This window comes from Pseudophryne corroboree, unplaced genomic scaffold, assembly GCF_028390025.1.
Source record: "Pseudophryne corroboree isolate aPseCor3 unplaced genomic scaffold, aPseCor3.hap2 scaffold_1634, whole genome shotgun sequence".
Lineage (NCBI taxonomy): Eukaryota > Metazoa > Chordata > Amphibia > Anura > Myobatrachidae > Pseudophryne > Pseudophryne corroboree.
The window spans coordinates 95,659-108,520 of record NW_026968269.1 but is presented as its reverse complement, the minus strand read 5'-3'; the positions used below and the strand labels follow the sequence as shown (position 1 = coordinate 108,520).

The 12,862-nt window shown below is 39.0% G+C and overlaps 4 non-coding genes across 4 annotated transcripts; all 4 read right to left on the bottom strand.

Annotated features, from left to right (window-relative positions):
* Positions 1-8,287: 8,287 nt before the first annotated feature.
* On the bottom strand, positions 8,288-8,450 carry LOC135001294 (U1 spliceosomal RNA). The gene has a single exon (XR_010202811.1). It is a non-coding gene; the product is annotated as a U1 spliceosomal RNA (small nuclear RNA).
* Positions 8,451-8,602: 152 nt separating this feature from the next.
* LOC135001292 (U1 spliceosomal RNA) lies at positions 8,603-8,766 on the bottom strand. The gene has a single exon (XR_010202809.1). It is a non-coding gene; the product is annotated as a U1 spliceosomal RNA (small nuclear RNA).
* Positions 8,767-9,437: 671 nt separating this feature from the next.
* LOC135001293 (U1 spliceosomal RNA) lies at positions 9,438-9,600 on the bottom strand. Its single transcript, XR_010202810.1, has one exon. It is a non-coding gene; the product is annotated as a U1 spliceosomal RNA (small nuclear RNA).
* Positions 9,601-9,752: 152 nt separating this feature from the next.
* LOC135001291 (U1 spliceosomal RNA) lies at positions 9,753-9,916 on the bottom strand. Its single transcript, XR_010202808.1, has one exon. It is a non-coding gene; the product is annotated as a U1 spliceosomal RNA (small nuclear RNA).
* Positions 9,917-12,862: the final 2,946 nt, after the last annotated feature.

The window sequence follows — 12,862 nt, the reverse complement described above, 5'->3', positions numbered from 1 at the left end:
TTATCCTTTGCTATATGCATTTTTTTTGTTAATTAAAGTAATTCAAAACTGGGATTGATATTTTTGCTCTTTTATTTTTACTTAAAGTACAATAACTTTTACCATTTTAATTTGTTTTAATAGTATATTGACAGTATTGTTTTCTTTCAAAAATCCACTTAATTTTCTTTACCCTATTATTAAAATGGTAATTGACAAAAACAAACTACATTGTCACCAGAAGAGCAATACAAAATGTACAAGTGATATATTAAAATCATCTTTCCAGCTTGAATTTCAATGATGCATTGGGGCAACGATTTTGTGAGAAACATCTTCACCCTTAAATAAAGATTTTCTTAATTCCTTACCTGTGTGCTAATTAGATATCACCTTGTTTTCACATTAAACAGACTTCCACATGAGAAAGCAGCAAGGATGCAGTGGCGTTAATGTTTCCTGGTGTCAACCTGTATTATTTCAGTAGACATTGAAATGAGGATGCATCTTGCTGCCTTTCCAATGAAGCAAGTTTAATTTAGTAATAGGTGAAAAACCATCCTTACAAAGGTGTTAATCAGAGACTTGGCTTTGTGGACACTTTTCAGAGAACAAATTTGTTAGCATAAAAATAAAGCCAGAAAATGAAGAGCTGTTTATTCACTCAATTGGATTTTTCTGCCAGCATATTTTTTTTTCTCTGCAACCTACTGCTAAATTGTGCTTCCTAGCTGTTTTTATAAAATCACTGAATCAAATCTAACTCTGATTACATCAGGGAAGGCCAGGTACCCACACCATAACAGGGGGTTTGAAATTTTGACTTGTCTACTTAAATATCACCAAAATCTGATCACAAGGTCAATTACATTCCTGGGTGGGATTGAACCACCAACCTTTTGGTTAATAGCCGAACACACTAACCGATTGCGCCACTGAGACACTTTGCAAAAAGTACATACTGACAAAGGCTAATAAGCATTCATCTAGAACGTTTCCTAGAAAAACTTTAAAAAGTCAATAATCTGGAGAGTTTTTGTAAGATGTTTCTTCCATCAACCAACGAAGAAACACATTGGTACTTTCCCACGATGAGTGAGTGCTTCAGGATCTCTTGCACTTACATGTGCAGCAGAGTACTGCAATGGAAGCATGCTGGGCCGATAACCCAGAGGTAGGCAGATTGAAACTATCCTCTGCTATATGCATTTTTTTTTTATTAAAGTAATCCAAAATTGGGATTGATATTTTGGCTCTTTTATTTTTACTTAAAGTACAATAACTTTTACCATTTTAATTTGTTTTAATAGTATATTGACAGTATTGTTTTCTTTCAAAAATCCACTTAATTTTCTTTACCCTATTATTAAAATGGTAATTGACAAAAACAAACTACATTGTCACCAGAAGAGCAATACAAAATGTACAAGTGATATATTAAAATCATCTTTCCAGCTTGAATTTCAATGATGCATTTGGGCAACGATTTTGTGAGAAACATCTTCACCCTTAAATAAAGATTTTCTTAATTCCTTACCTGTGTGCTAATTAGATATCACCTTGTTTTCACATTAAACAGACTTCCACATGAGAAAGCAGCAAGGATGCAGTGGCGTTAATGTTTCCTGGTGTCAACCTGTATTATTTCAGTAGACATTGAAATGAGGATGCATCTTGCTGCCTTTCCAATGAAGCAAGTTTAATTTAGTAATAGGTGAAAAACCATCCCTACAAAGGTGTTAATCAGAGACTTGGCTTTGTGGACACTTTTCAGAGAACAAATTTGTTATCATAAAAATAAACCAGAAAATGAAGAGCTGTTTAATCACTCAATTGGATTTTTTTGCCAGCATATTTTTTTTCTCTGCAACCTACTGCTAAATTGTGCTTCCTAGCTGTTTTTTTATAAAATCACTGAATCAAATCTAACTCTGATTACATCAGAGAAGGCCAGGTACCCTACACAATAAGAGGGGGTTTGAAATTTTGACTTGTCTACTTAAATATCACCAAAATCTGACCACAAGGTCAATTACATTCCTGGGTGGGATTGAACCACCAACCTTTTGTTAATAGCCTTACACACTAACCAATTGCGCCACAGAGACACTTTGCAAAAGTACATACTGACAAAGGCTAATACATTCATCTAGAACGTTTCCTAGAAAAACTTTAAAAAGTCAATAATCTGGAGAGTTTTTGTAAGATGTTTCTTCCATCAACCAACGAAGAAACACATTGGTACTTTCCCATGATGAGTGAGTGCTTCAGGATCTCTTGCACTTACATGTGCAGCAGAGTACTGCAATGGAAGCATGCTGGGCCCATAACCCAGAGGTAGGCAGATTGAAATTATCCTTTGCTATATGCATTTTTTTTGTTAATTAAAGTAATTCAAAACTGGGATTGATATTTTTGCTCTTTTATTTTTACTTAAAGTACAATAACTTTTACCATTTTAATTTGTTTTAATAGTATATTGACAGTATTGTTTTCTTTCAAAAATCCACTTAATTTTCTTTACCCTATTATTAAAATGGTAATTGACAAAAACAAACTACATTGTCACCAGAAGAGCAATACAAAATGTACAAGTGATATATTAAAATCATCTTTCCAGCTTGAATTTCAATGATGCATTGGGGCAACGATTTTGTGAGAAACATCTTCACCCTTAAATAAAGATTTTCTTAATTCCTTACCTGTGTGCTAATTAGATATCACCTTGTTTTCACATTAAACAGACTTCAACATGAGAAAGCAGCAAGGATGCAGTGGCGTTAATGTTTCCTGGTGTCAACCTGTATTATTTCAGTAGACATTGAAATGAGGATGCATCTTGCTGCCTTTCCAATGAAGCAAGTTTAATTTAGTAATAGGTGAAAAACCATCCCTACAAAGGTGTTAATCAGAGACTTGGCTTTGTGGACACTTTTCAGAGAACAAATTTGTTAGCATAAAAATAAAGCCAGAAATGAAGAGCTGTTTAATCACTCAATTGGATTTTTTTGCCAGCATATTTCTTTTTCTCTGCAACCCACTGCTAAATTGTGCTTCCTAGCTGTTTTTATAAAATCACTGAATCAAATCTAACTCTGATTACATCAGAGAAGGCTAGGTACCCTACACAATAAGAGGGGGTTTGAAATTTTGACTTGTCTACTTAAATATCACCAAAATCTGATCACAAGGTCAATTACGTCCCTGGGTAGGATGTAACCACCAACCTTTTGGTTAATAGCCGTACACACTAACCAATTGCGCCACAGAGACACTTTGCAAAAAGTACATACTGACAAAGGCTAATAAGCATTCATCTAGAACATATCCTAGAAAAACTTTAAAAAGTCAATAATCTGGAGAGTTTTTGAAAGATGTTTCTTCCATCAACCAACAAAGAAACACATTGGTACTTTCCCATGATGAGTGAGTGCTTCAGGATCTCTTGCACTTACATGTGCAGCAGAGTACTCCAATGGAAGCATGCTGGGCCCATAACCCAGAGGTAGGCAGATTGAAACTATCCTTTGTTATATGCATTTTTTTTGTTAATTAAAGTAATCCAAAACTGGGATGGATATTTTTGCTCTTTTATTTTTACTTAAAGTACAATAACTTTTACCATTTTAATTTGTTTTAATAGTATATTGACAGTATTGTTTTCTTTCAAAAATCCACTTAATTTTCTTTACCCAATTATTAAAATGGTAATTGACAAAAACAAACTACATTGTCACCAGAAGAGCAATACAAAATGTACAAGTGATATATTAAAATCATCTTTCCAGGTTGAATTTCAATGATGCATTGGGGCAACGATTTTGTGAGAAACATCTTCACCCTTAAATAAAGATTTTCTTAATTCCTTACCTGTGTGCTAATTAGATATCACCTTGTTTTCACATTAAACAGACTTCCACATGAGAAAGCAGCAAGGATGCAGTGGCGTTAATGTTTCCTGGTGTCAACCTGTATTATTTCAGTAGACATTGAAATGAGGATGCATCTTGCTGCCTTTCCAATGAAGCAAGTTTAATTTAGTAATAGGTGAAAAACCATCCTTACAAAGGTGTTAATCAGAGACTTGGCTTTGTGGACACTTTTCAGAGAACAAATTTGTTAGCATAAAAATAAAGCCAGAAAATGAAGAGCTGTTTATTCACTCAATTGGATTTTTCTGCCAGCATATTTTTTTTCTCTGCAACCTACTGCTAAATTGTGCTTCCTAGCTGTTTTTATAAAATCACTGAATCAAATCTAACTCTGATTACATCAGGGAAGGCCAGGTACCCACACCATAACAGGGGGTTTGAAATTTTGACTTGTCTACTTAAATATCACCAAAATCTGATCACAAGGTCAATTACATCCCTGGGTGGGATTGAACCACCAACCTTTTGGTTAATAGCCGAACACACTAACCGATTGCGCCACTGAGACACTTTGCAAAAAGTACATACTGACAAAGGCTAATAAGCATTCATCTAGAACGTTTCCTAGAAAAACTTTAAAAAGTCAATAATCTGGAGAGTTTTTGTAAGATGTTTCTTCCATCAACCAACGAAGAAACACATTGGTACTTTCCCACGATGAGTGAGTGCTTCAGGATCTCTTGCACTTACATGTGCAGCAGAGTACTGCAATGGAAGCATGCTGGGCCGATAACCCAGAGGTAGGCAGATTGAAACTATCCTCTGCTATATGCATTTTTTTTTAATTAAAGTAATCCAAAATTGGGATTGATATTTTGGCTCTTTTATTTTTACTTAAAGTACAATAACTTTTACCATTTTAATTTGTTTTAATAGTATATTGACAGTATTGTTTTCTTTCAAAAATCCACTTAATTTTCTTTACCCTATTATTAAAATGGTAATTGACAAAAACAAACTACATTGTCACCAGAAGAGCAATACAAAATGTACAAGTGATATATTAAAATCATCTTTCCAGCTTGAATTTCAATGATGCATTTGGGCAACGATTTTGTGAGAAACATCTTCACCCTTAAATAAAGATTTTCTTAATTCCTTACCTGTGTGCTAATTAGATATCACCTTGTTTTCACATTAAACAGACTTCCACATGAGAAAGCAGCAAGGATGCAGTGGCGTTAATGTTTCCTGGTGTCAACCTGTATTATTTCAGTAGACATTGAAATGAGGATGCATCTTGCTGCCTTTCCAATGAAGCAAGTTTAATTTAGTAATAGGTGAAAAACCATCCCTACAAAGGTGTTAATCAGAGACTTGGCTTTGTGGACACTTTTCAGAGAACAAATTTGTTATCATAAAAATAAACCAGAAAATGAAGAGCTGTTTAATCACTCAATTGGATTTTTTTGCCAGCATATTTTTTTTCTCTGCAACCTACTGCTAAATTGTGCTTCCTAGCTGTTTTTTATAAAATCACTGAATCAAATCTAACTCTGATTACATCAGAGAAGGCCAGGTACCCTACACAATAAGAGGGGGTTTGAAATTTTGACTTGTCTACTTAAAGATCACCAAAATCTGAACACAAGGTCAATTACGTCCCTGGGTGGGATTGAACCACCAACCTTTTGGTTAATAGCCTTACACACTAACCAATTGCGCCACAGAGACACTTTGCAAAAGTACATACTGACAAAATCTAATAAGCATTCATCTAGAACGTTTCCTAGAAAAACTTTAAAAAGTCAATAATCTGGAGAGTTTTTGTAAGATGTTTCTTCCATCAACCAATGAAGAAACACATTGGTACTTTCCCATGATGAGTGAGTGCTTCAGGATCTTTTGCACTTACATGTGCAGCAGAGTACTGCAATGGAAGCATGCTGGGCCCATAACCCAGAGGTAGGCAGATTGAAACTATCCTTTGCTATATGCATTTTTTTTGTTAATTAAAGTAATCCAAAACTGGGATTGATATTTTGGCTCTTTTATTTTTACTTAAAGTACAATAACTTTTACCATTTTAATTTGTTTTGATAGTATATTGACAGTATTGTTTTCTTTCAAAAATCCACTTAATTTTCTTTACCCTATTATTAAAATGGTAATTGACAAAAACAAACTACATTGTCACCAGAAGAGCAATACAAAATGTACAAGTGATATATTAAAATCATCTTTCCAGCTTGAATTTCAATGATGCATTGGGGCAACGATTTTGTGAGAAACATCTTCACCCTTAAATAAAGATTTTCTTAATTCCTTACCTGTGTGCTAATTAGATATCACCTTGTTTTCACATTAAACAGACTTCCACATGAGAAAGCAGCAAGGATGCAGTGGCGTTAATGTTTCCTGGTGTCAACCTGTATTATTTCAGTAGACATTGAAATGAGGATGCATCTTGCTGCCTTTCCAATGAAGCAAGTTTAATTTAGTAATAGGTGAAAAACCATCCCTACAAAGGTGTTAATCAGAGACTTGGCTTTGTGGACACTTTTCAGAGAACAAATTTGTTATCATAAAAATAAACCAGAAAATGAAGAGCTGTTTAATCACTCAATTGGATTTTTTTGCCAGCATATTTTTTTTCTCTGCAACCTACTGCTAAATTGTGCTTCCTAGCTGTTTTTATAAAATCACTGAATCAAATCTAACTCTGATTACATCAGGGAAGGCCAGGTACCCACACCATAACAGGGGGTTTGAAATTTTGACTTGTCTACTTAAATATCACCAAAATCTGATCACAAGGTCAATTACATCCCTGGGTGGGATTGAACCACCAACCTTTTGGTTAATAGCCGAACACACTAACCGATTGCGCCACTGAGACACTTTGCAAAAAGTACATACTGACAAAGGCTAATAAGCATTCATCTAGAACGTTTCCTAGAAAAACTTTAAAAAGTCAATAATCTGGAGAGTTTTTGTAAGATGTTTCTTCCATCAACCAACGAAGAAACACATTGGTACTTTCCCACGATGAGTGAGTGCTTCAGGATCTCTTGCACTTACATGTGCAGCAGAGTACTGCAATGGAAGCATGCTGGGCCGATAACCCAGAGGTAGGCAGATTGAAACTATCCTCTGCTATATGCATTTTTTTTTAATTAAAGTAATCCAAAATTGGGATTGATATTTTGGCTCTTTTATTTTTACTTAAAGTACAATAACTTTTACCATTTTAATTTGTTTAATAGTATATTGACAGTATTGTTTTCTTTCAAAAATCCACTTAATTTTCTTTACCCTATTATTAAAATGGTAATTGACAAAAACAAACTACATTGTCACCAGAAGAGCAATACAAAATGTACAAGTGATATATTAAAATCATCTTTCCAGCTTGAATTTCAATGATGCATTGGGGCAACGATTTTGTTAGAAACATCTTCACCCTTAAATAAAGATTTTCTTAATTCCTTACCTGTGTGCTAATTAGATATCACCTTGTTTTCACATTAAACAGACTTCCACATGAGAAAGCAGCAAGGATGCAGTGGCGTTAATGTTTCCTGGTGTCAACCTGTATTATTTCAGTAGATATTGAAATGACGATGCATCTTGCTGCCTTTCCAATGAAGCAAGTTTAATTTAGTAATAGGTGAAAAACCATCCCTACAAAGGTGTTAATCAGATACTTGGCTTTGTGGACACTTTTCAGAGAACAAATTTGTTAGCATAAAAATAAAGCCAGAAAATGAAGAGCTGTTTAATCACTCAATTGGATTTTTTGCCAGCATATTTCTTTTTCTCTGCAACCCACTGCTAAATTGTGCTTCCTAGCTGTTTTTTTTATAAAATCACTTAATCAAATCTAACTCTGATTACATCAGAGAAGGCCAGGTACCCTACACCACAAGAGGGGGTTTGAAATTTTGACTTGTCTACTTAAAGATCACCAAAATCTGATAACAAGGTAAATTACGTCCCTGGGTGGGATTGAACCACCAACCTTTTGGATAATAACCAAGCACGCTAACTGATTGCGCCACAGAGACACTTTGCAAACGTACATTCTGACAAACGCTAATAAGCATTCATCTAGAACGTTTCCTAGAAAAACTTTAAAAAGTCAATAATCTGGAGAGTTTTTGTAAGATGTTTCTTCCATCAATCAACGAAGAACATTCAAGCTGATTTCTTGCAGCAGCTGGGCACTGTAACAGCTCCAGAGCTGCTCTGTAAGGCAACTAAAAGGGTGTGGGCCCTGCAGCACTACCTGTAGTTCGCATTGTGCGTTGGAAGGCACAAAGTAAGCAGACGGGAGAAGTCAGGATAGTGCGCAAGGGCATAGAAGGGAGCGGCTCAAGAAAAGAGAAGTGGAAACAGACAGCAAACTAGGCTGGAGAGAGACCTGAGACAAAGAGATCTGAATTATACGAGAGCCGACCAGGGGAAACACAAATTATGCAGTCGAGTTTCCCACATTTGGGGAAATAGCTGGAGCAGCACACACAGAGTGCAATGGGTGAGCCTTGCCCTGGGAGAAGCACCTTCATGATCATAGTATCTCACCTGGCAGGTAAGTAGGAGTTGGGCAAGAGCTGAGGAGGGTCGCTGCTCGGGCACCCCCCTGTCAAGTGAAGGAGATCCAACTGAGGCAGCACAAGAGAACTCTCGAAAGAAGAACAAGGCTAGAGGAAGATCTGAGACACAGAAATCTGGCTTTTACCAGAGCTGACCAGAGGAAAGCACAAACACAGTCCCCCACTACCACAAATAATGCAGTCGAGTTTCCCACATTTGGGGAAATCATAGGAGTCAGCATACCCAGAATGCAATGAATGAACCTCACCCTGGGAGAACAATCTTCATGACCATGGTATCTCCTATGCAAAATAAGTATGATTTGGGATAGAGCTGGGGAGGGCCGCTGCTCAGGCACATCTCTGTCAAGTAAAGGAGATTCAACTGAGGCAGCACAAGGGAACTCTCATCTGGGGACAACAACTGCTGGGAGAACACATATTTTCAGATGAACATGGGAGGGCAGAAGGCTGCCTAATACTGAAGCACCCCCAAACAACAAACCAAATGCAACAACTAGTACAAGCATTCCTGGGGGAAGGCCTACAGCAGATGGATTTGCATATGGTGATGTCATCCAAGCAGTGGGTCAAAGTTGGCTTCAACCCTCGTCTGCATATGAAAAGAAAAAAGGGATGTGCAGGGCATGGCGTCCTTTTGTGGCGCTTGGATGACCCCTAATTCACATTAAACATCTCCACCCTCCTTCGGTGTGGGTCTCATGTTGGCTATGCCCCAGCCCCTGAAGCATTCACGCTGATTTCTTACAGCAGCTGGGCACTGTAACAGCTCCAGAGCTGCTCTGTAAGGCAAGTAAAAGGGTGTGGGCCCTGCAGCACTACCTGTAGTTTGCATTGTGCATTGGAAGGCACAAAGTAAGCAGACGGGAGAAGTCAGGATAGTGCGCAAGGGCATAGAAGGGAGCGGCTCAAGAAAAGAGAAGTGGAAACAGACAGCAAACTAGGCTGGAGAGAGACCTGAGACAAAGAGATCTGAATTATACGAGAGCCGACCAGGGGAAACACAAATTATGCAGTCAAGTGTCCCACATTTGGGGAAATTGCAGGAGCAGCACACCCAGAGTGCAATGGGTGAGCCTTGCCCTGGGAGAAGCACCTTCATGATCATAGTATCTCACCTGGCAGGTAAGTAGGAGTTGGGCTAGAGCTGGGGAGGGTCGCTGCTCGGGCACCCCCCTGTCAAGTGAAGGAGATCCAACTGAGGCAGCACAAGGGAACTCTTGAAAGAGGAACAAGGCTAGAGGAAGATCTGAGACAAAGAAATCTGACTTTTACCAGAGCTGACCAGAGGAAAGCACAAACACAGTCCCCCTCTACCACAAATAATGCAGTCGAGTTTCCCACATTTGGGGAAATCACAGGGGTCAGCATACCCAGAATGCAATGAATGAACCTCACCCTGGGAGAACAATCTTCATGACCATGGTATCTCCTATGCAAAATAAGTATGATTTGGGATAGGGCTGGGGAGGGCCGCTGCTCAGGCACATCTCTGTCAAGTAAAGGAGATTCAACTGAGGCAGCACAAGGGAACTCTCATCTGGGGACAACAACTGCAGGGAGAACACATATTTTCAGATGAACATGGGAGGGCAGAAGGCTGCCTAATACTGAAGCACCCCCAAACAACAAACCAAATGCAACAACTAGTACAAGCATTCCTGGGGGAAGGCCTGCAGCAGATGGATTTGCATATGGTGATGTCATCCAAGCAGTGGGTCAAAGTTGGCTTCAACCCTCATCTGCATATGAAAAGAGAAAAGGGGCGTGCAGGGCATGGCGGCCTTTTGCGGCGCTTGGATGACCCCTAGTTCGCATTAAACACCTGCACCCTCATTCGGTGTGGGGCTCATGTTGGCTATGCCCCAGCCCCTGAAGCATTCAAGCTGATTTCTTGCAGCAGCTGGGCACTGTAACAGCTCCAGAGCTGCTCTGTAAGGCAAATAAAAGGGTGTGGGCCCTGCAGCACTACCTGTAGTTCGCATTGTGCGTTGGAAGGCACAAAGTAAGCAGACGGGAGAAGTCAGGATAGTGCGCAAGGGCATAGAAGGGAGCGGCTCAAGAAAAGGGAAGTGGAAACAGACAGCAAACTAGGCTGGAGAGAGACCTGAGACAAAGAGATCTGAATTATATGAGAGCCGACCAGGGGAAACACAAATTATGCAGTCAAGTATTGGAAAATTCAGGGCTATGTCGTGTAGATGATGGCCTAACAGGAGGCTTTAAAATTTTCTTTCTAGTGTCCTTCGTTTGGGAGAAAAATGCAAAGGTACAAGACAGCTTTTCCTTGCCAATATCTCTCTTTTGCAAAGAGCTACGCATTGGAAAATTCAGGGCTATGTCGTGTAGATGATGGCCTAACAGGAGGCTTTAAAATTTTCTTTCTAGTGACCTTCGTTTGGGAGAAAAATGCAAAGGTACAAGACAGCTTTTCCTTGCCAATATCTCTCTTTTGCAAAGAGCTGCGCATTGGAAAATTCAGGGCTATGTCGTGTAGATGATGGCCTAACAGGAGGCTTTAAAATTTTCTTTCTAGTGTCCTTCGTTTGGGAGAAAAATGCAAAGGTACAAGACAGCTTTTCCTTGCCAATATCTCTCTTTTGCAAAGAGCTACGCATTGGAAAATTCAGGGCTATGTCGTGTAGATGATGGCCTAACAGGAGGCTTTAAAATTTTCTTTCTAGTGACCTTCGTTTGGGAGAAAAATGCAAAGGTACAAGACAGCTTTTCCTTGCCAATATCTCTCTTTTGCAAAGAGCTGCGCATTGGAAAATTCAGGGCTATGTCGTGTAGATGATGGCCTAACAGGAGGCTTTAAAATTTTCTTTCTAGTGTCCTTCGTTTGGGAGAAAAATGCAAAGGTACAAGACAGCTTTTCCTTGCCAATATCTCTCTTTTGCAAAGAGCTACGCATTGGAAAATTCAGGGCTATGTCGTGTAGATGATGGCCTAACAGGAGGCTTTAAAATTTTCTTTCTAGTGACCTTCGTTTGGGAGAAAAATGCAAAGGTACAAGACAGCTTTTCCTTGCCAATATCTCTCTTTTGCAAAGAGCTGCGCATTGGAAAATTCAGGGCTATGTCGTGTAGATGATGGCCTAACAGGAGGCTTTAAAATTTTCTTTCTAGTGTCCTTCGTTTGGGAGAAAAATGCAAAGGTACAAGACAGCTTTTCCTTGCCAATATCTCTCTTTTGCAAAGAGCTATGCATTGGAAAATTTAGGGCTATGTCGTGTAGATGATGGCCTAACAGGAGGCTTTAAAATTTTCTTTCTAGTGTCCTTCGTTTGGGAGAAAAATGCAATGGTACAAGACAGCTTTTCCTTGCCAATATCTCTCTTTTGCAAAGAGCTGCGCATTGGAAAATTCAGGGCTATGTCGTGTAGATGATGGCCTAACAGGAGGCTTTAAAATTTTCTTTCTAGTGTCCTTCGTTTGGGAGAAAAATGCAAAGGTACAAGACAGCTTTTCCTTGCCAATATCTCTCTTTTGCAAAGAGCTGCGCATTGGAAAATTCAGGGCTATGTCGTGTAGATGATGGCCTAACAGGAGGCTTTAAAATTTTCTTTCTAGTGTCCTTCGTTTGGGAGAAAAATGCAATGGTACAAGACAGCTTTTCCTTGCCAATATCTCTCTTTTGCAAAGAGCTACGCATTGGAAAATTCAGGGCTATGTCGTGTAGATGATGGCCTAACAGGAGGCTTTAAAATTTTCTTTCTAGTGTCCTTCGTTTGGGAGAAAAATGCAAAGGTACAAGACAGCTTTTCCTTGCCAATATCTCTCTTTTGCAAAGAGCTACGCATTGGAAAATTCAGGGCTATGTCGTGTAGATGATGGCCTAACAGGAGGCTTTAAAATTTTCTTTCTAGTGTCCTTCGTTTGGGAGAAAAATGCAAAGGTACAAGACAGCTTTTCCTTGCCAATACTGAAGACATTTTCCCCACAAGGCCCTTTGGAGAGACAGAGAGAGAGTATGCCAGCACATACCCCAGCGCTATATAACCCAGGAATAGCACAGTAACTTAATGTTTGAACAATCGGTGAGGGGGAACATCTTGAAACCCCAGTTTGTACCCTTGGGACACTATTTGTAAAACACACGAGTCCATGTCCGAATGAATCCAGAACTGACTGAAGAGTTTTAGACGTGCCCCCACTGGTGCGGGCTCCTGCAAGAGAGCCCCAGCGTCATGCAGTGGATTTGGCAGAAGCAGAGGATGATCTCTGCTCCTGCGATCTTGAAGAGGATGCAGACCTCTTCTCTCTTCTCCTTCCTCTACCTGCAAAGAAAGGGGAATCTTAACTTTTTGCATATCTATTGGGCCGAAATGACTGCATCAGAGAATGATGCGTCTTCATCCGTTGGGAGGGAACATAGGGCAAGAAGGTTGACTTA